Source organism: Neomonachus schauinslandi, chromosome 1 (genome assembly GCF_002201575.2).
Source record: "Neomonachus schauinslandi chromosome 1, ASM220157v2, whole genome shotgun sequence".
NCBI lineage: Eukaryota > Metazoa > Chordata > Mammalia > Carnivora > Phocidae > Neomonachus > Neomonachus schauinslandi.
The window spans coordinates 117,372,163-117,397,323 of record NC_058403.1 but is presented as its reverse complement, the minus strand read 5'-3'; the positions used below and the strand labels follow the sequence as shown (position 1 = coordinate 117,397,323).

General features: G+C 40.6%; 1 protein-coding gene across 1 annotated transcript in view; it reads left to right on the top strand.

Annotated features, from left to right (window-relative positions):
* Positions 1 to 25,161, top strand: part of PLS1 (plastin 1) — a 107,794-nt gene that overhangs the window by 41,008 nt on the left and 41,625 nt on the right. The gene's annotated exons all lie outside the window — the stretch shown is intronic.

Below are 25,161 nucleotides of genomic sequence, written 5' to 3'. Positions count from 1 at the left end.
TAACATATATTGCATTATTTGTTTCAGAGGTACAGATCTGAGATTCAACAGTCTTGCAAAATTCACAGCGCTTACCAGAGCACATACCCTCCCCAGTGTCTATCACCCAGTCACCCCATTCTTCCCACCCCACCCCCCACTCCAGCAACCCTCAGTTTGTTTCCTGAGATTAAGAATTCCTCATATCAGTGAGATCATATGATACATGTCTTTCTCTGTTTGACTTATTTCACTCAACAAAATACCCTCCAGTTCCATCCACGTCGTTGCAAATGGCAAGATCTCGTTCCTTTTGATGGCTGCATAATATTCCATTGTATATATATACCAGATCTTCTTTATCCATTCATCTGTTGATGGACATCTTGGCTCTTTCCACAGTTTGGCTATTGTGGACATTGCTGCTATAAACATCGGGGTGCACGTACCCCTTCGGATCCCTACTTTTGTATCTTTGGGGTAAATACCCAGTAGTGCAATTGCTGGATCATATGGTAGCTCTATTTTCAACTTTTTGAGGAACCTCCATACAGTTTTCCAGAGTGGCTGCACCAGCTTGCATTCCCACCAACAGTGTAGGAGGGTTCCCCTTTCTCCGCATCCCCGCCAACATCTGTCATTTCCTGACTTGTTAATTTTAGCCATTCTGACAGGTGTGAGGTGGTATCTCATTGAGGTTTTGATTTGGATTTCCCTGATGCCGAGCGATACTGAGCACTTTTTCATGTGTCTGTTGGCCATTTGGATGTCTTCTTTGGAAAAATGTCTGTTCATGTCTTCTGCCCATTTCTTGATTGGATTCTTTGTTCTTTGGGTGTTGAGTTTGATTAGTTCTTTATAGATTTTGGATACTAGCCCTTTATCTGATATGTCATTTGCAAATATCTTCTCCCATTCTGTTGGTTGTCTTTTGGTTTTGTTGACTGTTTCCTTTGCTTTGCAAAAGCTTTTTATCTTGATGAAGTCCCAATAGTTCATTTTTGCCCTTGCCTCCCTTGCCTTTGGCGATGTTTCTAGGAAGAAGTTGCTTCGGCTGAGGTCAAAGAGGTTGCTGCCTGTGTTCTCCTTTAGGATTTTGATGGACTCCTGTCTCACATTGAGGTCTTTCAACCATTTGGAGTCTATTTTTGTGTGTGGTGTAAGGAAATGGTCCAGTTTCATTCTTCTGCATGTGGCTATCCAATTTTCCCAACACCATTTGTTGAAGAGACTGTCTTTGTTCCATTGGACATTCTTTCCTGCTTTGTCAAAGATGAGTTGACCATAGAGTTGAGGGTCCATTTCTGGGCTCTCTATTCTGTTCCATTGATCTATGTGTCTGTTTTTGTGCCAGTACCATGCTGTCTTGATGATGACAGCTTTGTAATAGAGCTGGAAGTCCGGAATTGTGATGCCGCCGGCTTTGCTTTTCTTTTTCAACATTCCTCTGGCTATGCCGGGTCTTTTCTGGTTCCATACAAATTTTAGGATTATTTGTTCCATTTCTTTGAAAAAAGTGGATGGTATTTTGATAGGGATTGCATTGAATGTGTAGATTGCTCTAGGTAGCATTGACATCTTCACAATATTTGTTCTTCCAATCCATGAGCATGGAATGTTTTTCCATTTCTTTGTGTGTTCCTCAATTTCTTTCATGAGTATTTTATAGTTTTCTGAGTACAGATCCTTTGTCTCTTTGGTTAGATTTATTCCTAGGTATCTTATGGTTTTGGGTGCAATTGTAAATGGGATCGACTCCTTAATTTCTCTTTCTTCTGTCTTGTTGTTGGTGTATAGGAATGCCACTGACTTCTGTGCATTGATTTTATATCCTGCCACTTGACTGAATTCCTGTATGAGTTCTAGCAGTTTTGGGGTGGAGTCTTTTGGGTTTTCCACATAAAGTATCATATCATCTGCAAAGAGTGAGAGTTTGACTTCTTCCTTGCCAATTTGGATGCCTTTGATTTCTTTTTGTTGTCTGATTGCTGTGGCTAGGACTTCCAATACTATGTTGAATAGCAGTGGTGATAGTGGACATCCCTGCCGCGTTCCTGACCTTAGGGGGAAAGCTCTCAGTTTTTCCCCATTGAGAATGATATTCGCTGTAGGTTTTTCATAGATGGCTTTTATGATATTGAGGTATGTACCCTCTATGCCTATACTCTGAAGAGTTTTGATCAAGAAAGGATGCTGTACTTTGTCAAAAGCTTTTTCTGCATCTATTGAGAGGATCATATGATTCTTGTTCTTTCTTTTGTTAATGTATTGTATCACATTGATTGATTTGCGGATGTTGAACCAACCTTGCAGCCCAGGGATAAATCCCACTTGGTCATGGTGAATAATCCTTTTAATGTACTGTTGGATCCTATTGGCTAGTATTTTGGTGAGAATTTTTGCATCCATGTTCATCAGGGATATTGGTCTGTAATTCTCCTTTTTGATGGGGTCTTTGTCTGGTTTGGGGATCAAGGTAATGCTGGCCTCATAAAATGAGTTGGGAAGTTTTCCTTCCATTTCTATTTTTTGGAACAGTTTCAGAAGAATAGGTATTAATTCTTCTTGAAATGTTTGGTAGAATTCCCCTGGGAAGCCATCTGGCCCTGGGCTTTTGTTTTTTGGGAGATTTTTGATGACTGCTTCAATTTCCTTAGTGGTTATAGGTCTGTTCAGGTTTTCTATTTCATCCTGGTTCAGTTTTGGTAGTTGGTACATCTCTAGAAATGCATCCATTTCTTCCAGGTTATTTAATTTGCTGGCATAGAGTTGCTCATAATATGTTCTTATAATTGTTTGTATTTCTTTGGTGTTGGTTGTGATCTCTCCTCTTTCATTCATGATTTTGTTGATGTGGGTCATTTCTCTTCTCTTTTTGATAAGTCTGGCCAGGGGTTTATCAATCTTGTTAATTCTTTCAAAGAACCAGCTCCTAGTTTCGTTGATCTGTTCTACTGTTCTTTTAGTTTCTATTTCATTGATTTCTGCTCTGATCTTGATTATTTCTCTTCTCCTGCTGGGTTTAGGCTTTATTTGCTGTTCTTTCTCCAGCTCCTTTAGGTGTAGGGTTAGGTTGTGTACTTGAGACCTTTCTTGCTTCTTGAGAAAGGCTTGTATTGCTATATACTTTCCTCTTAGGACTGCCTTTGCTGCATCCCAAAGATTTTGAATAGTTGTGTTTTCATTTTCATTGGTTTCCATGTATTTTTTTAATTCTTCTTTAATTTCCTGGTTGACCCATTCGTTCTTTAGTAGGATGCTCTTTAGCCTCCATGTATTTGAGTTCTTTCTGACTTTTGTCTTGTGATTGAGCTCTAGTTTCAAAGCGTTGTGGTCTGAAAATAGGCAGGGAATGATTCCAATCTTTTGGTACCGGTTGAGACCTGATTTATGACCTAGGATGTGATCTATTCTGGAGAATGTTCCATGGGCACTAGAGAAGAATGTGTATTCCGTTGCTTTGGGGTGGAATGTTCTGAATATGTCTGTAAAGTCCATTTGGTCCAGTGTGTCATTTAAAGTCTTTATTTCCTTGTTGATCTTTTGCTTAGATGATCTGTCCATTTCAGTGAGGGGGGGTGTTAAAGTCCCCCACTATTATTGTATTGTTGTCGATGTGTTTCTTTGCTTTTGTTATTAATTGGCTTATATAATTGGCTGCTCCCATGTTAGGGGCATAGATATTTACAATTGTTAGATCTTCTTGTTGGATAGATCCTTTAAGTATGATATAGTGTCCTTTCTCATCTCTTATTACAGTCTTTGGTTTAAAATCTAATTTGTCTGATATAAGGATTGCCACCCCAGCTTTCTTTTGGTGTCCATTAGCATGGTAAATGGTTTTCCACCCCCTCACTTTCAATCTGGGGCTGTCTTTGGGTCGAAAATGAGTCTCTTGCAGACAGCATATCGATGGGTCTTGTTTTTTAATCCAGTCTGATAGCCTGTGTCTTTTGATTGGGGCATTGAGCCCATTTACATTCAGGGTAACTATTGAAAGATAGGAATTTAGTGCCATTGTATTGCCTGTAAGGTGACTGTTACCGTATATTGTCTGTGTTCCTTTCTGGTCTATGTTGCTTTTGGGGTCTCTCTTTGCTTAGAGGACTCCTTTCAAGATTTCCTGTAGGGCTGGTTTTGTGTTTGCAAATTCCTTTAGTTTTTGTTTGTCCTGGAAGCTTTTTATCTCTCCTTCAATTTTCAATGACAGCCTAGCTGGATATAGTATTCTTGGCTGCATATTTTTCTCGTTTAGTGCTCTGAATATATCCTGCCAGTCCTTTCTGGCCTGCCAGGTCTCTGTGGATAGGTCTGTTGCCAATCTAATGTTTCTACCCTTGTAGGTTACATATCTCTTCTCCCGAGCTGCTTTCAGGATTTTCTCTTTGTCTATGAGACTCGTAAGTTTTACTATTAGATGTCGGGGTGTTGACCTATTTTTATTGATTTTGAGAGGGGTTCTCTGTGCTTCCTGGATTTTCATGCCTGTTTCCTTCCCCAAATTAGGGAAGTTCTCTGCTATAATTTGCTCCATTATACCTTCTGCCCCTCTCTCTCTTTCTTCTTCTTCTGGGATCCCAATTATTCTAATGTTGTTTCGTCTTATGGTATCGCTTATCTCTCGAATTCTGCCCTCGTGATCCAGTAGTTGTTTATCTCTCTTTTTCTCAGCTTCTTTATTTTCCATCATTTCATCTTCTATATTACTGATTCTCTCTTCTGCCTCATTTATTCTAGCAGTTAGCGCCCCCATTTTTGATTGCACCTCATTAATAGCCTTTTTGATTTCTACTTGGTTGGATTTTAGTTCTTTTACTTCTCCAGAAAGGGTTTCTCTAATAACTTCCATATTTTTTTCAAGCCCAGCTAGTATCTTTAAAGTGATGATTCTGAACTCTAGATCTGACATTGTACTAATGTCCGTATTGAGTAGGTCCCTGGCAGTCGGTACTACCTCTTGTTCTTTTTGTTGAGGTGATTTTTTCCGTCTTGTCATTTTGTGCAGAGGAGAATAGATTAATGAGAGAACAAAATGCTAGCAGAGTAACAACGTCCCCAGAAAATATACTCTAAACAAATCAGAAAAAACCTGAAGCAGTGGGAAAAGAAAGGGAAAGAGAGAAAAAAGAAAAAGAAAAAAAAGAAAAAGATAAAGATAAAAACAAAAACAAACAATACAAAACAACAACAAAAAAACCAGAATGTGATCAAATATGATCAGTGCCACACACTAGATTTTGGGTGTATTTTGGTCTTTTAGAAGAAAGTGCCTCCCAAAATTTTAAAGAAAGAAAAACTTATATATGTACAAAAATAAGGGTTGATATGATGAAGGGATGGAATATGACTGTAAAGATGGAAATTATAAAAAATTTTATAAAAGGAATTGATAAGAAGTTGTTTGAAAAAAGAAAGAAGAGGATTTAAAAAAAGAAAAAAAAAAGGGAGAGGATGTGATCAGGCAGGGGAACAGAAAACACCATATACTAGAGATTTAGGGTATATTTTGATCTGTTAGAAGAAACTATCTCAAAATTTTAAAGAGAGAACAACTTATATATATAAGCCAAAAATATGGGTAACTACTATGAAGGGATAGAATATGACTCTAAAAATGAAAAATAAAAATGTTTTTTTTAAAAAAAAAAGGGATTGATAAGATGTTGGTTGAAAAAGGGAAAAAGAAAAATTCAAAAAGAATAAAAAAAGAAAAAAAGACAGTTAAAAAAAAATTAACTTTGAAAGACTACAGAATCATGGTAAAAAAGCCATGAATTCTATGTGCAGTAGTCCCCTAGAGCTGGAGTTCTGCCGTTCTCATTGATGGGTAAACTTGGTCTTGGCTGGCTGTTCTCGCTGATCTTCTGGGGAGGGGCCTGTTGCCGTGGTTTCCAAATGTCTCTGCCGGAGGCGGAATTGCCCCGCCCTTGCCCCCTCCCGGCTAAGTAATCTGCTCGGGTTTGCTCTCCGGGGCTTTTGTTCCCTTCGAGCTTTCCGTACAGCTTTGGAGGTGGAGAGTGAAAATGGCGGCCTCCCAATCTCCGCCGCGGAGGAGCCGAGAATTCGGGGCCCCACTTCTCAGTGAGCCCCCAGAGAAAAGCCACCACTCCCGTCTCCCCGGTCTCCGGCCGCACTCCGTGCTCACCCGGCCTGTGACCGCGCGTTTCTATCTCTGGCACCCGACCCCGGGTGGAGTCTCCAAACCCAGCAGATCCCTGCGGGGCACTCCCGCGCGGCTCCTCCCGGGGGAGGAAGGTGAGTCTCCCCGGATCTGCCGCTTGTTGGGTCCCTGCTTCCAGAAAGTGGTCGCTTTTCTGATGAGAGAGTTGTTGCTCTTCTTTTCTTCGACCTCCTGTTGAGTTTGTAGGTGTTCAGAATGGTTTGATCCCTATCCAGCTGAATTCCTGAGAGGAGACGAAATCCAGGTCTCCTACTCCTCCGCCATCTTGCTCCGCCCCCCACTACTTAGGATTTTTATGCTAAAAATTTTTATGCTGAGGTCTTTAATCCATTTTGAGTTTATTTTTGTGTATGGTATAAGAAAGTGGTCCAGTTTCCTTCTTTGCATGTTGCTGTCCAATTTTCCCAACACCATTTGTTGGAGAGACTTTTTTTCCCATGAGATATTCTTTCCTGCTTTGTCAAATAGGTTTGATTTTTTAAACCTCTGTAGCAAGGATGAACTCTCAGGCCTCAAAATTTAGGTGTGTATAAAAATATCTTTATTTTTCTACAACAGCATAGTTTCTATTATTAGTAGCCATATAGTGGAAGACTTTTCTAGTCATACAGGGTAAAACAGTCATTTAAAGCTGAATTCAGTTGTCTTCTTCCCTGGGTGGTATTTAAGCTTTCAGAAATTTCATCATCTCATGGCATAGGTTTGAGGATAGAGAGTTTAGTTCAGGACTGTTGTTTCTCTGACACTGGCTTCTGGTGAGACTTAGGTTCCTGTGTAGTCCCGGGCATGGATGTCCTCCCTGCTGATATCTGCAGAAGTGTCTGAATTCCCAGTTGGTCTGTAGCCCATGTGGTGTCCCTTCATTAAGATCCTGAATCCTGAGGGTTCCTTGCTGGCTCAGTCGATAGAGCATGCAACCCTTGATCTCAGGATGTGAGTTCAAGCTCTACCTTGGGTGTAGAGGTTACTTAAAAATAAAATCTTAAAAAAAAAAAAAAAGATCCTGAATCCCCTTCAAATCCACCTGGCTTAGTAGTGGAATGGTGGAGGGTATGTGGTGGGGGATTGTAAAACAGTCACTAATGAGCTATTTTTCCCCATTATACATGAGATCACCTGTCTCTCCCCACTTCCCATTCCTCCATGGAACACTTTCTGGATCACTTGGGTATATAGAAGCCTCTCTCTTCTCTTTTAATTCTTTGTGTCCAGACTGCACCATCTATCCTGTGACACCTCTTATAACATCTTAAAAATGATCTTGGGGCGCCTGGGTGGCTCGGTCGTTAAGTGTCTGCCTTCGGCTCGGGTCATGATCCCAGGGTCCTGGGATCGAGCCCCGCATCGGGCTCCCTGCTCAGCGGAAAGCCTGCTTCTCCCTCTCCCACTCCCCCTGCTTGTGTTCCCTCTCTCTCTGTGTCTCTCTGTCAGATAAATAAAATCTTTAAAAAAAAAATGATCTCAACATCATTTTAACATCTTTTAACATTTTTTCCTGAATTTTATTGATTACACACATAATATTAACATTGTTATTTAACTATTTGTGTTTCTCACACATTCCCCCCCCACACTAGTTTGTAAGCTCTTGGAATGCCCAGATCAGATATTAAATGTCTTTTTTTTTTTTAAGATTTTATTTATTTTTTAGAGAGCGAGCGAGAGAGAAACAGCATGAGAGGGGAGAGGGTCAGAGGGAGAAGCAGGCTCCCTGCTGATCCGGGAGCCCGATGTGGGACTCGATCCCGGGACTCCAGGATCATGACCTGAGCCGAAGGCAGTCGCTCAACCAACTGAGCCACCCAGGCGCCCAAATCTGTTACCTTTTATATCTCAACATAGTGTTGAATCCTGAGTAGTCATAAACTATTTACTTCATTTGATTGAATTGAGAGTCACTTTATGTTATTCTTTCTACACGTATTTCCAGTGTCCAAGGAAGCCTAGAACATCCATGTCTCCTACATGCAAATGACTAAAGGTTTGATTACAGTCAGCTGGAGGGGTGCCTGGCTGGCTCTGTTGGAAGAACATGGGACTCTTGATCTTGGGGGTCATGAGTTTGAGCGCCATGTTGGGCATAGAGATTACTTAAAAAATAAATAATAAAGAAAAAATAAAGCTTTAAAAAATTAAAATTAGTTGGGAGAATTTTATAGAATAGGAAAGATAAAATGAGTATAATTACATGCATGGCATGTCAGGGATAGGATATAATACAAGGCCAGAAAAATCAAAGACCTGGCAGTATTTCGTTCAAGAGGATGTTAGCAACAGTGGGCAGATGACTCTAATTCACTTTTTCTGAGGCTAAGGGAGAAAAACTATACTGAGCAGATGATTCCCCTGAGCTTACACTTGGTAGGATTTTAATGATTTTCTACACGTGCATTCAAATAACAAATTTTTATTGAGTTCCACCTATGGGTAAGTCCAATGTGTTGGATACTCAGTATTCAGAAATGATCTGAGAAAAGGTGTTTCTTACATCCCCAAATGTGTAGTCCTTGATGGAGGACAGAAGATACAGTGTGCACACTGGCATTCACCAGAGTGTTGATTGACTTTCTTTGGCATTGCTGAGGGATGTAGCTGCTTGGTCTGAGGGGGTTGAGGAAGACTCCATAGGGAAATGGTATTTACCTGGACCAGGAATTCTAGGAAAAGGGCATGTGCAGAGGGTTGGTATTAAGGAGGAAGTAACATGTACAGGATCTGCTGGTGTGCTCAGTATGACTAGAGCATGTGGTTCGGGCAGGAGTGGTACCTCATGATAAAGGGGCATTCCGGTAGATACCAGCTTGGATTTATTCTAGTAGAACATAAAGTTTATCTCCTCCAGTTTTCAAAATTATTTATTTATTTATTTATTTATTTATTAAAGATTTTATTTATTTGACACAGAGACAGACAGTGAGAGAGGGAACACAAGCAGGGGGAGTGGGAAGGGAGAAGCAGGCTTCCCGCTGAGCAGGGAGCCCGATGTGGGGCTCGATCCCAGGACCCTGAGATCATGACCTGAGGTGAAGGCAGTCGCTTAACCAACTGAGCCACCCAGGCGCCCATTAATTATTATTATTTAAAGATTTATTTATTTGAGAGAGAGAGTGTGCATGGGGGAAAGGGCAGAGGGAGAGAATATCCAAGCAGACTCCTGCTGAGCTCGGAGCCTGACACAGAGCTTGATCCCAGGAGCCATGGGATTAAGACATGAGCTGAAACCAAGAGTTGGATTCTGAACTGAGTCATGTGGGTGCCCCTTCAAAATTATTTTTAACTGTCATGTAGGAATGGTTAAATGTGAATCTTCACTTTTTCCATTCCTTCACTTCTTGTCTCTTGTAAAAGTAATATATGACCATTGTGGAAAATAGGCAACTATATAGAAAAAAATTAAATCATCCATTATCTCACCACCCTCAACCCCCAAATAGCTCCTGTTATCAGTTTTATGTATAGTATCTGCTGTTCATTTTTAAAATACTTTTAAATGTATTTTTTTTAAAAAATTATGTCCTGGGGTGCCTGGGTGGCTTTGTCAGTTAGCGTTTGCCTTTGGCTCAGGTCATGATCCCAGGGTACTGGGATCGAGTCCTGCATCAGGGTCCCTGCTCAGTGGGGAGTCTGCTTCTCCCTTTGCCCCTCCTTTCCGCTTACGCTCTCTCAAATAAATAAATCTTTAAAAATAAAAAAAATAAAAAAACTGTCCTGTTTTTTACTTATAAATGAATTCCTTATCTCTGAATATTTCAGGCATACTTATTTTAAAGTTTCTTTCATGATTTCCAGTTTGGAAGTTTTTACTGTCTTCCATCGTGTGATGGGTTCTTACATGATTTGTAATGTTTGTCTGTGAGGACATTTTGTTTTCTTCAGGACATTTTGTTTTCTTTAGTGGAGTTCAATGTCTGCTCCAGGTGGTGGAGTTATGCCTATGGGGCAGTTTTGCTTCTGCCTGCCAGATCCATATGGTTTCATTGGTTTCTTAGGTTCCTGCAGTAAGGTAATGTAAAATTCAGATCTCACACTCATGCGGGGCAGATTTGGGGTTCTGATTTCTCATGGGTACCTTTTTTCTATGTAGAGTCTATATTGAGCATCCGTCTTTACAGAGAGGATGGCCCCTTCCCGGTTTCCACCTGTATGTTCACTTCCAGGTTTCTGCTGTGTTCACAGCCTGAGGTTTCAACTCCTGTCCCTTGAGATGTGAATGTGGACCTGCTCTTACTTGATTTCCCACTTCATTTTTGGTACCAGGAGATTTCTTTTGCTTGCTTAGGTTTAGATACATATTGAAAACATTTAAAGATTTATATTTTATTCAACTTTTTTTTTTTTAGAGGGAAAGGGTGGGGGAGAGGCAGAGGGAGAGGAAGAAAGGGAATCTTAAGTAGGCTCCATGCCCAGCACGGAGCCCAATGCAGGGCTCAGTTTCACATCCCTGAGATCATGACCTGAGCTGAATTCAAAAGTCAGACACTTGACCAACTGAGCCACCCAGGTGCCCCTTATCCAACATTTCTATGTGTTTGAAACAGGTGGAGGAATTTACCTATTGCCTCTATCATCTTGGCTAACAACTCCTTGTGCAGATATATACTTTAAACAAAGTTGGAAATATATTACACATGTTATCCCCTTTATTTTAACCTGATAATATATTGTGAGTTTTTCCTCATGTTCTTTGAGAAGATTAGTTTTAATGACTACCTGACTTTTGTAAGTGTCCTGTATTTTATTAAGCAAATCCTCTATTTTTGGAAATTTAGGTTTTGTTTTTCCATTATTATAAGTAATGATGAAATGAACATCTTTATACTAATATCTCTCCACTGATTTCAGCTTGTTTCTGTAGAATAATTCCTACAAGTGGAATTCCTTCATCAACATTTTTGAGACTTTGAGACTAAATTATCCTGCAGAAAATTTGTTTCAGTTTGCACCCAGTACAGTGGGTTTGTATATTTCCTGGAACTATTGCTCCAACTGGTTCTTACCCTTTAAAAGGATGGATGCTAATTTTCTGGGCAAAAAAAAATGGTATTTCATTATTATTTTAATTTCCACTTGGTTTAGTGGCTGTTTTATTTTTATTTTTTTAAAGATTTATTTATCTATTTTAGAGAGAGCATGAGCGGGAAGGGCAGAGGAAGAGGGAGATAGAATCTCAAGCAGACACTGCACTGAGCATGGAGCCTGATGCGGGGCTCCATCTCAAGACCCTGAACTCAGGACCTGAGCCAAAACCAAGAGGCAGAGGCTTAACGGACTGCGCCACCCAGGCGCCCCTAGTGGCCATTTTAAAAGGATGTTTTCAGTAGGTCAGTGATTTTTCAGTTTAGAAAATTTTCTTAGTCATATGGGGCCAGAGTGGCTACCAACTTGTCCTTTTTTGTTATTTGCTATTCCCCTACTGTCTTCTAAGGAAGTTGGATCCTTAGGTGGAAAGTGTGTTTGGTGACAGGGCAGTGGGTGAAAGAGTGTTAACTGCAGAAGGTGAGCAAAGAGTTGAATTGCTCAACATAAGAAAAGTGGTTGGGATGGAGGTTAAGGAAAGAAATACCCTGGAGAATGGGAGGCTGAAACCTAAAGAGGGTGGTCTGGGAATTGTGGCAGGGAGGAGGCACTATCCCAGAGAGGAGTTTGGGGGAAAGACGGGGGTAATTAAAGGAAAATGTGCGGAATTTTGTCCAGTGGTGGGCAATGTAAATTTTCTTCTCCACCTCTCCACAAAATCTAAAGTAAAATATTTTTCATTAAATGCATTGCTAGGTTGGCTCTGTCTGAGGGTATGGGTTGAAGCTGATGGGCACAGAGTAAGAGCCAAGTACTGGATGGGAAGAGTCAGGGAGAACAGAACCTGCTGAAGTAGCCCTCACAAGACACCAGAGTGCTGGGCTAAGGTAGTGTCAAGTGAAGACGGAGAGGAGGGGGTATTCCAGAATTTGGAGGTAGGATTTGGTGGTAAGTTACGGTTTTTTTGTAGGGAGAGGGGAATGGAGTCAAGATGACTTTGAGGCTTACGGTTTGGGAGACTGCATACATAGGAGATGTCTCCGATGACTGGGACCGACTTTGAGAAGAAAGTTCACTCTTTCCAGGCTTATAATTGGGGGTGTGGATGCTAGTGCTTTTGAATGGATGACGTGGGCCCAGAAGGTGGTGGTGTCAGAAAGTGTCTTCCCCATTTTTCCTGTTCTCCTATAAGCTCTGGAGTCCTGGTATAGCTCAGAGAATGGAGAGGGATTTATCTAACAACTAGTGTTGGTCTTCTCAAGTGATCATATTGAGTAGGCCTTTGAGCTAACTTTAATTCAGGAAAATAAGGATTATAATTTGAGAGTTGTAGAAAATTTTATAGCTTTACAATTTATTATTCAGATTTTCTGTATCCTTGTTTGCTTTTGACTCATTAAACTATCAGCAGTTAACATCTCCTACAGTAGTTGTGCTCTTGTTAATTTCTTCCTTGTTTCTAAAGCTATACAACCCGGGGCATATAAACATTAATGCCAGTGTGTCTTAATTTTAACTGTATTTGTCTTTAGTGGTGTTTACTCTGAGTCCTTTTTTGATGTAAATACTCTTACCCAGCATTGTCAAAGATTTGTTCTAGAACTCTGAGCACAGCATTTTACTCCTGTCTAGATGCCCGGTCTGTCATCTCTGGAGAAGTGTGGACTGATTTTATAAATGTGATAAATCTTTAAACTTCACTGGGTCTCAGTTTCTTTGTTGGGAGACCTATGTCTAATAAGGGGTTAAAGAGGTAAAATGGATGCTTGGAAAGTATAAAATACTCGATAAATATAAAGTGCTATTTAATTTTTCTAATGCCAAGATTCTGGTGTGAGGGAATTTCCAGAGCTGGTAGTGGGCACTGCCTCCTTCCATTCTCCACAGCAAGAGGTGCAGATACCTCATAGTGCTTGGGCAGATGTCTAGTTGTACTGTGGAGGTGTCCCTCTCCTGTGAGTAGGAACGTCTCTGACCTGTTATGTTTGGCTAGTAGAATCCTTCTGTGGTAGCATGCAGGCTATTAAAAGAATGATAAAACCATAGACTTGTTAACTATTGTACTCTTTAAGAAAACTGTGGTGATAGTGGTGATTCTTTGTAATATGGCATCCTTTGCATTTGTTGGAAAATATAATTTTTTGGTACTAATGATTTTTATCCATAATTGATAGAAATTTAGGATTTTATGGGTCATTGAAAACACACACACATATATATGATAATTCCTTCTTCCTTTGTCAGTTAATAAAGAGGGTCAGAGTTGATTTCTACAGGTTGTAAAATAAAGTGCCTCAGGGTTTCAACTCCTAAAAACACTGTTTTAATTTATGTACAAAGTGAGACATTTCAAATTTAAACCAATGTGTGCTTTGGAGGTTAAAGTTCAAACCCTGACCAGGAAACACCCTGGATAGGACTCCTCTGCTCACTTGGACACAAGTTGGACAAGAATGTCTGTATTGCTGTGAATCATATACATGGAAATTCTTGGGTGGAAAAGGGGGGAAAGGATTATAAACTAGGAAGTAATGCCCAGATTATTCCAGAGCCCCTGGAAGTGACTCACTGCTTCCTGTTCTCTGACAGCTCTTTGGTGTTTGTGTTGAGGCTTTTATTCTGAATGAAATATTTGGCAATATAGATAGTTACAGTCTGGGAAGTTACCTCTCTAATGTATAATTTCCAGTGACTAAATAATACATAGAAAATAGGAGCAAGGTACTTTTGTAGAGACAGAAAAAAAGGTAATGTAAAAGAATTCATATAGTTCTCACAAAGCTCATTGAAATCCTTCCATTCATTCTCTGAGTTTCTAGTAAGACAGATCACACATAGATAAATTAAAATGGCGTTTTCAGGAGTTGAAACTCTGAGGCACTTTATTTTACAACCTGCAAAAAGCAACTCTGACCCTCTTTATTAACTATCCGCACTTCACCCTAACTGTATGCTGGAAAGCCAGGTTCTAGGGCAGCTTCTAATAGGCAATCGTCACAGGGTGTATAATTTGAGATAGAGGAGTGGAAGGGGATGTATGGAGACCACCACTATGAAGTATAATTAAGGGTCTGGACTTGGAAAACTCCCTGGGCATGGATCCCAGCTCTGCCACTTATTGTGAAGCCTTGGGCCTCAATTCCTTTATTGTAAAATGAGAATTGTAGTATTACCAGCCTCAGGGAGTTTCTGTGTAGATTGAGACAATATATGTACTACTTAGAACAGTGCTTGGCCTGTGGTGAGCACCCATGAATGTTTATTACTGTCAGAGAGGTAAGGGAAGTCTCCCTTGCCTTTTTGGACTGCTGTTGTGTATGAGTGCTGTGTTTTGTGTTTCTTTGGATGGAGAGTTTGGAGGTGATTTTATGAGTCCTGTTTCTATGACCTTCAGGTGTTCTTAACTGGGTGGGATGGGTTCAGTTCAGGACAAAACTATTAATGGCATGCTTGCATTTGCTTGGGAGTCAGATTTAAGCCTTGGTTTTTGCTTCATGCAAACATAGAGATTGTGCAGAAGGCAAATGAACCTAGGACAAAGAGATTCTCTATAGCTGTCGGTCTTCTTGGTATCCTCTGAACCACAGGGTTGGGCATGTGGCCTGAGCTCTGCCAATCAGACTAACATCCTGGGGATTAGACTGTCATCCACAGCTGGTGGTGGTTGAAGCATCTGAAGACAGAGCTCTAAAAGCTCTAAAAGTTTCCACTGTGAAGCTCCTTAGAACTGCCTGGCGCCTGTCCTTCCAGAGCCTGCTTGTTCAGTCCTCCCTGACTCTTTGAGCCAGCGTGTTCCAGTGTGTTCCTTTTTTGGCAAATTTTGCCAGAATCAGTTTTGGTTGCTTACAATGAAAATACCTTAATGGGCATAAATACCAAGTAGGCAGATTAAATGTGTCCATTGTCAGTATGTAAGGGGATACAGATGAAGCTACGAGTCTTGGAAATCACAGAAAATTCCTTTTTAGAGAGTATGGCTTACAGTGAGATCACTTGTTTTCTGAGGTGCATAAGGAGTGAATTGTTGACCTATTTGAATGGAAAAAGGAAGAGTCTTTAGGCTGGCCAGGATCGGCCTGCTCCAAATAGAAGGTATAGCAGGCAGGCATCTTTGGAGATGGCAGGGGTTATTTTTCATGTCAGAAGTTGAACTTACCAGTAGGCAAAAACACAAACTCGTTTTATTTAAAGAAGATATTCTTCATTGTGCTTTATGTGTGCCAATAACTAAAAATTTGTATTATAGCCTCAACATTAGGGCTGATTTTAAAAAAAGAAAGACATTTGCAATAAACTGGAGAACTATAATGCTCTTTTGTGGAAGGATTTAGAAACAATTACTAAAGATATTAAAGTTATTTTTTAAAAAAGGCTTTCAGAGGAGTGACATCTTTTGAATAAGATCACTCATCATTATTGTCACCAAGAGGTTAAAAGTGGAGTTTTTGAGTATTTATGTTGTATTGCATCATCTTATCACCATGATATTTTTAATTACAGAAGAAATACAAGATATTCCATTGCTCTCAAAAAACTTAAAAATTAGATAAGGTACTGTTTGTTATTCAATACAGATACTTAGAAAACAACTCCATTTTGTCAGAGTGAGTACTGTCTGGGGAGATCACTAAGAATTTTCTCCCTTAGCTGGGATTTGCATCTTTCTCTGACTATTCATTTTTCAAGGCCCAGCTCAAATAGTACCTCCTCTGTAAAGTCTTCTTGGAAGACTGGAAGCAGGCAGAAGATTCTTCCTTTCCTACTGATTTCATTCTAGCTTGCATTATAGTTCTGGAGGTGGCATCCTAGTTCATTTTGAGGGCTGACTCTTCGGTAGGGGCTCTGTCAGGGGCCATGTTGGGAAGGGCACCCAGAGGCAACTCAAGGCCCTGTGGGAAAGAGCTGGAATTAGTGAGTGACATTTGCAGTGGGTGAGGGAGTCTCATGTGTTTGCCATTGCTGTAATCTGTGGTTTATTGACTCCCTTACTAGATTGTAAATTCTTTTAGAGCTGATTCTGTGTGTTAGTCACCATTAGATTGCCTCCAAAGCTTGGAACAACACCTAGCACCTTAGATGTTCTCAGTAAACATATGCTGAGACAAAATGAGGCCAATGAGGAGATTCATGGTGGAATTTGAGCTCCATTTGGAGGGCATGTGAAAAATTGGATGTGGGAGAATAGAGTTTCTCAGGACAGGAAATGACATGAAGGAAAGTTAAGGGACAATCAGGAAGAGAACTTGGGAGAAAGAGGTCTTTCTAAGGGCAGAGTGGGAAAGAAGAATTGTTAACAGGGAAGGATTAGAGTCTAGACCAATAGGTTTACAGCTAAAAATTATTGAGGCTATAATCTGATGAAGGAAATTGAAGTCTAGTTTAAAGGAATAACAACCAAAAAAAAAAAAAAAGAAAATTTTGTTATGGAATACATTATCTTTTGGAATGTTTTCTTCCTCTAGAATTTAAAAATAGAGAATAATTAAGCAGCTTGTATAATTTTGAATAGCAATATAGTGACATCTCATGGAATTACTATAAACTGGGAAGCCAAAACAATAATAAAAGCAGCAAATAGATTTGATAAACCTGTTGTTTCTAATATTCCTACTTAAAGTTTATTTCAGGCCAATTTCTTTGAGAAGCCATAACTACATCAGGTATCTAATCATGTATAAAAATGCTATTAAAGACTAGATGGAGGGGTGCCTGGCTGGGGCAGTCAGAAGAGCATGCGACTTGATCTCATGAGTTTGAGCCCCATACTGCATGTAGAGATTACTTAAAAATAACTAACTAAATAAATAAACTAAAAAAAAAAGAGACTAGATAGGGAGTTTTGTTTTTTCAGCCTCATTCATTCCTGAATTCCTGTCTGCCATACATCTTTTTTATTCCCTTTGTACTTCGGAAGCACATTATTGTTCCACACAGCAAATTATTGAGGGTCCCGTGGAGGTCTAGGTCAAGCCCCGCTTTGAAAATTGAACTAACTTATAGGGACTTTGATACTTGGGGAGACCTGCTTTTGGTGAGCTACTGGATAAAGTTACAAACATCTTGGGTGTTTGTTATTTTTACTATCATGTGTTAGGTAAATTTTTTTTTTCCCCTCTATCTGCAATGCGTTAGTAATTTCCTGATTTTAACGATTTGTTGACTCTGAATATTTCTTATTGCAGATAGATTGCCTGCTCTGCCTCACAACAGAAAGACCTGCCATTCCTCATAATATATTACTACTCAGTTTGCCATTTAACAAGAAATGAGTTAGGAGAAATGGGAAGGATCTTTCTGGCTAATAGAGAAGGGAAAAAAGGTACAAAGAAGCTGTAAGTCTAGAGGCCTTTAGGCTATGAATATAGTCTTCAGTGCTGTGGGAGCAACCATAAACTGACTTCTATGCTTCACTGATGCACTGAATTTCTGGGATTAGGTGTGGTGGTGGTAGTAAAATACCAATTATGGCAAAAATCAATGGTACTATAATAGCACTGTATGGTGACAGATGGTAGCTACTCTTGTGGTGAGCACAGCATAACATATAGAGATGCTGAGTCATGATGTACATCTGAAACTAATGTAACATTGTGTGTCAACCATACTCAAAAAAAAAAAACTAAAAATGGGGGCCTGTGTGGCCTAGTTGGTTAAGCATCTGACTCTAGATTTCAGCTCAGGTCATGATGTCACGGTCGTGAGATTGAGCCCCTTGTTGGGATCCGTGCTGGGTGTGGAGCCTGCTTAAGATTCTCTCCCTCTCTACCCTGCCCCCCCAAAACCTAAAAAATTATGACAAAAATAATGCTTCTTACTTAGATGTAAACTTAGAAAATATAATTATGATTAATTTTCTTTCCTAATTCAGAATGTTCAAATATTTTCTGACATTTGAGGAACTGACCCCCTGCCCTTTTATTTTATTTTTGTAAACTATGTCTGTATATCAGTTTGGACTCTTTGTTGCAAGCAACAGAAACCCAGTTTAACTGGCTTTAAAAAAATTTGTTTCAAGTAACTAAAAGTGTCAAGGTTTTAGCACAGTGGGATTTTGCATTTAACCCTGCCGGGTCACGTTTTCTCTTCATCCACTGGCTCTCCTTTCTACTGTGTTGGTTTTGGCTTCATTCTCAGCCCCCAGGTCCTCCCCTCCTGGAGGCAAGATGCATGCAGCTGCTCTGGCTCTACTTCTTCATGAAAAACTGATCCAGGGGAGTTTGTGGGACTCTTATTACAGGAAGTTCCACAAAAGCTTTCTTATGTCTCACTGGCTCCAACTGGATTATATGCCTATCCCTAAACCAAATCCCTTTGGCCAGAGAATGTGATGTGCTGATTGGCTTGGACCTAGAGCTTCGCTCAAATGTTATGCATGGATTATATGGAATGAGTGGAACCCCAAAACGAAAATTGGTGCGGTTACCAGAAGAAGGGAAATAGTTACTGGAGAAGAAACATGTTCAGGAAATGATACTTGAAGTATTGATGATATTAAAACATTATAGCATAGCAACTTTGGTAACACTGGTGTGTTGAATTTTCTCAGAGAGCCAGAGAAGTCCTAAAGTGGGGGCGTGGGAGTGAGAGAGAGTAGAGGGGATATAAATAATAAGTGAGAAGGAAAAGATCCTGGGATAATAGGCAGATCCACTTACCTGAGCTAGGAATCTGTGATTAGTGGTCTTCTGACCTGCTGGCTCCTCTTCTCTCAGAGGAGCTGTCACTTGGAAATATCCCTTACTGGGATCAGGGATGTGGTGAGTGGTGCATAAGTGAGGTTGGGTTTTGACATGTTAAGAGATAAAATGTTCTCATCTGGCCCTTAGGATGAGCTAATTTGATGGGAGTGTTTCTAGAGAAACAGAGTGTTTCCAAGTTCCCTTGAAAGGCCAAGTGAAGTGATGTGGAATTAGAGAGGTGTAGAAGCAAAATTAATAGACCAGAGTTCTAGTCTGACACACATGGTGCTTTGTAAGAATTCAAATTGTATGCAAAATTTGAAAATAAAATTTCACATAAAAATATGGATTTCTGGGGCGCCTGGGTGGCTCAGTTGATTAAACGTCTGCCTTCAGCTCTCAGGTCGTGATCTCGGGGGCCTGGGAAATAGTCCTGCATTGGGCTCCCTGCTCAGTGGAGAGACTGCTTTTCCCTTTCTCTCTCCTTCTGCTTCTCCCCCTGCTTGTGCTTGCTCTCTCTCAAATAAATAAATAAAATCTTTTAAAAAAATATGGGTTTCTGGTTTCTCTTTAAAAATCAGAACATTTGGCAACCTTTGGCCTGATTCCTGTGGGCAACAGCCCACTGGAGCTCAGCAGTAGCTTCCCCTTTCAGAACCAGGCAGGCATCCTGGACACATCAGGAAAAGGCTAAAGGCTAGGAAGTCAGCTGTAAGAGCCTCCTTCCTCCTCCTGGACTTCAGGGACCAGGAAAAATTTTCATGGGCTGCTGGGTAGAAGTGGTGCCGAGCTTGGGCCCATGGGGCATCATTGGTTAGCAGGTCCCAAGAAGAACTGATTCCCACTTGATAGACTGTAATTTCCTCCGCTTACAAGTTAGTTGTATTCACTTGATGTTGAATTTAGAGAGAGCTTGAGGCTTCAGGAAGATACTAGGGACTAAGTCTTCCCCTTTCTTTCACATCCTGAATGGTCCCAATCAGTCTTCTATGGATACTCTTGACCTAAACTTGGATCAGTAAACTCTACTTTCTATCTTTTATGTATACATTTAATGCAATTTCCTATTTCTCAACTAAAAAATTACCAAGTGTGGCCATGCTGACAAAGGGGCAATGATTTTTTTTGCACTTACTACAGCTTTATGTGTTGGGGTTTCCAGAGTTGGCACTGTTTGGGGTTAGGGTCGATGCAGAGAAGTCTGGTGTAAGGCCTTGTGAGAAGAGACCAGGTTTTTTCCTACATGCTGATTAACCATTCAGTGAGCAACTCTAACTCTTCACAGCCATTCATTCAGTTGCACAAATCAAGTAACATTTGAACCTCTGTGCTTGGGTGACCAAATCCCATACACTAAGTAGTGAAGGTCAGTTTTGGTGCCCACAGCTTCCATTTCAATAAGGTGTCTTTCCTTGAGAAAGTTATTCTAAGTCCTTCTATATAATCTTTTTTTTTTTTTTTTGGTCTGAATCCATTTCTGAATTCAAAATACTTGTTGACTCACCACATGCTTTTACACTGGTATTCTGGTGTGGGTCAAGCTCCCCTCTGACTTTACTTTGCAGAAGGATGCTCAGGAGAAATCTGAGTTATGTTGTCCCCATTTAATAGCTGCTTTGTCCAAAGAGGGGTCAGTCTGGTATGTAGAGTAGGAGTCTAACATTTAACAAAGTCAGTGGTCTTCCAGTTCATATTTATATTAGGGAATCTGTAGACAGTCCAATTAACTAGAGAAAATCTGATAAAGTAACAGGCTGATATGGAATGTGAATGTTTGCTTTTTGGAAAATGAGTGATGCCACTCCCTATTGTGAAATATGGTTGAGAAAAGAGATTGCTGAAAATACAGAAAAATGAAAGTTTTCTCTAGGTTTCCTTTAAACTAAAAAGAAAACCCTTTAATTCATATTTCTTAGCTGTTTATTTTTTCACATAGTGATTTTATTCCAGTGACCTTGTGTTCTTTAAGCTTGTAATTGGGAGCTAAAAATAGGACATAACGGGAAAAGAGGAGAGTTGTGGTGGTAGATAAGAGAATAGTTTATGAAGAAGGGGAGGAGGATAGAGGATACCATAGAGTCGCCACTCCCAGAGATACTGCGGTGCTCTGGAACCTCTGATCCTAGGCAGTTCTCCAGAGAAACACTATCAAGGCTTTTCCCATAAAAGTCAGATATATTTTTTTTTTTAAGATTTTATTTATTTGTTTGACAAAGACACAGCGAGAGAGGGAACATGGCAGGGGGAGTGAGAGAGGAAGAAGCAGGCTTCCTGCTGAGCAGGGAGCCCGATGCGGGGCTCGATCCCAGGACCCCGGGATCATGACCTGAGCCAAAAGCAGACACTTAAGGACTGAGCCACCCAGGTGCCCCTATTTATGTTCTTTAAGGCAAATTTATTTTGACTGTGATGCCTCATCCTGCCTGAGCAGTCGGGTCTTTCTCAGGTATCTGGAATCTGCCCCTCAGGCTCTGTTGTATGAGGTCTTTTTTTTAAATTTTATTTTATTTGAGAGAGAGAGAGAGTGAAAGAGAGAGCACAAGAGGGGGTAGGGTCAGAGGGAGAAGCAGACTCCCCACCGAGCAGGGAGCCTGATGCGGGACTCGATCCAGGGACTCCGGGATGCATACCTGAGCCGAAGGCAGCCGCCCAACGAACTGAGCCACCCAGGCGCCCCTGTATGAGGTCTTAAACAGACCACAGGCTTGGAGGAAGCTCTTCTGTCCTTGGTCATTAGTCCTCAGTGTTGACCTGGGAAGCACCCATTGCTTACCCTGTGTATCCCTTTGGCAGAGATTCTGCTGCACCTTGTCTGTCCCTCTCTTTGCCACCCTTATGGCTGCAGTCTTCCTTGATGGCATCCCAGACTTTCCTCCTTCTGCACCGGGATAATTTCTCTGTCTCTCTGTCTTCCTCATCTAGTGGCTTCCCAGAGATGGCCTACTGCTCCTGCCCCATTTGCAGCACACCCAGCCTAAGTAAACCCTAAGGAAGTTTGTACTTCAACCCAAGGACTCAAGGAACCACAGATTCCAGGCTGGTTTTGCTTTCTGTGCTGCCAGCATTCCTAAAACAAGAGGTAGTTATTACTTTAGTTGAGGAGTGGGACTGGGGAGGGGGGAAGGTGGAAAATAAACACAATTTGATATTTCAATAAATTATTCTGCCACAATAATATTAACTATTTGATTGTTCAACATCGAAGTACTTAAAAAAATTTTTCCCTATATCCTGAGGGGCTTTGGGAAATTTTCTCCTGTTCAAAACATATTCTTATGTTAGCTCTATTATTTTATTTACTTATTATTTTTTACTGTCTGAGTTTAAAACTTAAACAGTTGTATTATGAAATATTTAAAACAAAAAATACTGAAAAGTACAGGAACAATTTAACCAATATCCATATACTTAATGCTCAGATTGAACAGATGTTAAAAATTTTGCCATGGGGTGCCTGGGTGGCTCAGTTGGTTAAGCGACTGCCTTCGGCCCAGAGTCCTGGGATCGAGTCCCGCATCGGGCTCCCGGCTCAGCAGGGGGCCTGCTTCTCCTTCTGACCCTCTCCCCTCTCATGCTGTTTCTCTCTCTCTCTCAAATAAATAAAATCTTTAAAAAAAATTGCCATAATTGCTTCAAATTTCTCTTAAAAAATGTAATAGATTGAGCTTCAGCCCCCAGCTGTGCCCCTTGCCTCCCTCTCCATAGGACAACCAATATTCTGAATTTGTATGTCATTCCTGTATGTTTTTAAGTTTTAGCACCTATGTTTGGCAACATACACAAGAAATACAACATATACAATATTTTGTGTTTTTAAAACTTAACAATAATTGGTACATATACTCTATGTATCCTCTAGTACTTTGCTTTTTCCAGTTACTGTGTTTTTAAGAAACAGATGTGGTTCATTTATTTAATGATGTATATTCTATTGATTAAATAATAATGTATTCATCCGTTATTCTAAAGAAAACACCGCATTTGCTTTAAAATATAAATTTGCCCTATAGGCTACCTGGGTTGTGCAGTCAGTTAAGCATGGGACTCTCGGTTTTGGCTCAGGTTGTGATCTCAGGGTCGTGAGATCGAGGCCCCTGTCAGGCTCTGTACTCAGTGTGGAGTCTGTTTAAGACTGTTTCTCCCTCTCCCTCTCCCCCTCCCTCTCTGCACGCACATGGACACTCTCTATCTGAATAAATAAGTATATCTTTAAAAAAATAAAATATAAATATGCCCTTAAAATATAAATTTGTTGAGCACTGTAAGGATTTATCAATCACTCATACTTTTCTTTAAAACTACCTGTGATGCTTGCAGCCAGAGAATAGGGATGTTAATTAACTACACGTAGAATTTAAGAGCTTGGAGGCACTAAAACAGATTTGATTTTGAATCCCTTATTTTGTCTGCCTTCCTTAGGCAGGTAATCTCTGCAGCCCTCTAATTTACATTTAAGAGAGGATGCTTGTTCCATCAGTAGAACAGATAAATACATAGTAAGCTTGTGGGTGAGGAGGTTAGCATAGTTCCGGGCCCATTGAAAGCCCTCAGTAAATATTTGCCATTATTTTTTATATTACTAGAGAAGGGGGAAGTAAAGGAAGAAGGGAATTTTGGAGGATAGACTAGCTAGGGGACGGCTGCCTCAGTGGGTCAGTGGCTAAAGAACTCAGAATATCAGGTGACCAGGGCTAGGGCCACAGTGGGAGGAAAGAAAACAGAATAGCTAAGAAGCCAAAGGTGCCCATGTAAACAGCTTTGGTCCCTCACATTTGGAAGCTTTACAGTTGATTGAAAGGCATCAGAAGCTGGTTGGTCTCAGGGTTGTTCCTAATGCCTTTTCTCTGAAACTGTTCTAGATCCTGGAGTTTTAGATCCTGTAAATTGTAAATGGCTGCTTAGACTAATTCTGGTAAAGCTTTTAAAGGTTCAGGGAGGTTAGAAATTTGAGGAAGGATAAAAGATCAGATCAAATTTCATCTAAATTGAGTTCATCCTTAGAATATACTCAAGTTTCTAAATGTCTAATCCTTCTAAGGGATCCTTCTAAAGGATACCCTTGAGGATTAGGGGAGGGGATAAAAAAGGTTTTAATTGGTAAAAGAAAGTTTTTAAAATTATATGGACTAAAAAAAAGCAGAGGAGGAAAGCAGTGTTGGAATTACTGAAGAAATACATGGTACACGTCAAAATCTATGGGAAGGTATATCTATCTACAGAATTCAACATAATCTGCCCCATTGGTGGGTCTCTGGTCTGATCCTGGCTGCCCTCTAGGCTGCATTTTTCAGGACTGACTTTGAAAAACTATGCTGTTCCGAGCCATCTCAGGCATCCAGGTAGGAATGCTTCAATGCCAGGTGTTGGATACTGGTTAAGTGATGGGTTCTTCATTTCTAAAATTACAAAGTGAATTCTAATAACTGCATTCTGCAGTGTTTCAGGACTGCCAAGTTATGTGCTTGATAAATATGAGTTGATCTAGCTAGAATTTTCCCCCCCGAAACTTTACAAAGAATTTTACAGAGGCAGATGTCTTTTTTTTTAAAGATTTTATTTATTTATTTGCGAGAGCGAGAATGGGAGAGAGTACACGAGAGGGGGGAGGGTCAGAGGGAGAAGCAGGCTCCCCGCCGAGCAGGGAGCCCGATGCGGGACTCGATCCCGGGACTCCAGGATCATGACCTGAGCCGAAGGCAGTTGCTTAACCAACTGAGCCACCCAGGCGCCCGAGGCAGATGTCTTTTAAAATGTATATATTGGGGCACCTGGGTGGCCCAGTCCATTAAGTGTCTGCCTTCAGCTCAGGTCATGATCCCAGGGTCCTGGGATAGTGCCCCGTGTCAGGCTCCCTACTCGGCAGGGAGTCAGCTTCTCCCTTTCCCTCTGTCCTGCTTGTGCTCTCACTCCCTCTCTCTGTCTCAAATAAATAAAATCTGTGTAAAAAAAATAAATTTTCGGGTGCCTGGGTGGCTCAGTTGGTTAAGTGACTGCCTTCAGCTCAGGTCATGATCCCAGGGTCCTGGGATCGAGTCCCGCATCGGGCTCCCTGCTCTGCGGGGAGCCTGCTTCTCCCTCTCCCACTCCCCCTGCTTGTGTTCCCTCTCTCGCTGTGTCTCTCTCTGTCAAATAAATAAATAAAATCTTTAAAAATATATATATATATTTTCAAAGTAATCTCTACTTGAATCCACAACCCTGAAATAAAGGGTTGCATGCTGTATGGACCAAGCCACCCAGGTGCCCCATTTAATTAACTATTTTAATTATAGTATTTGCTTTGTAAGGAAATAGGTGCTCTTATTT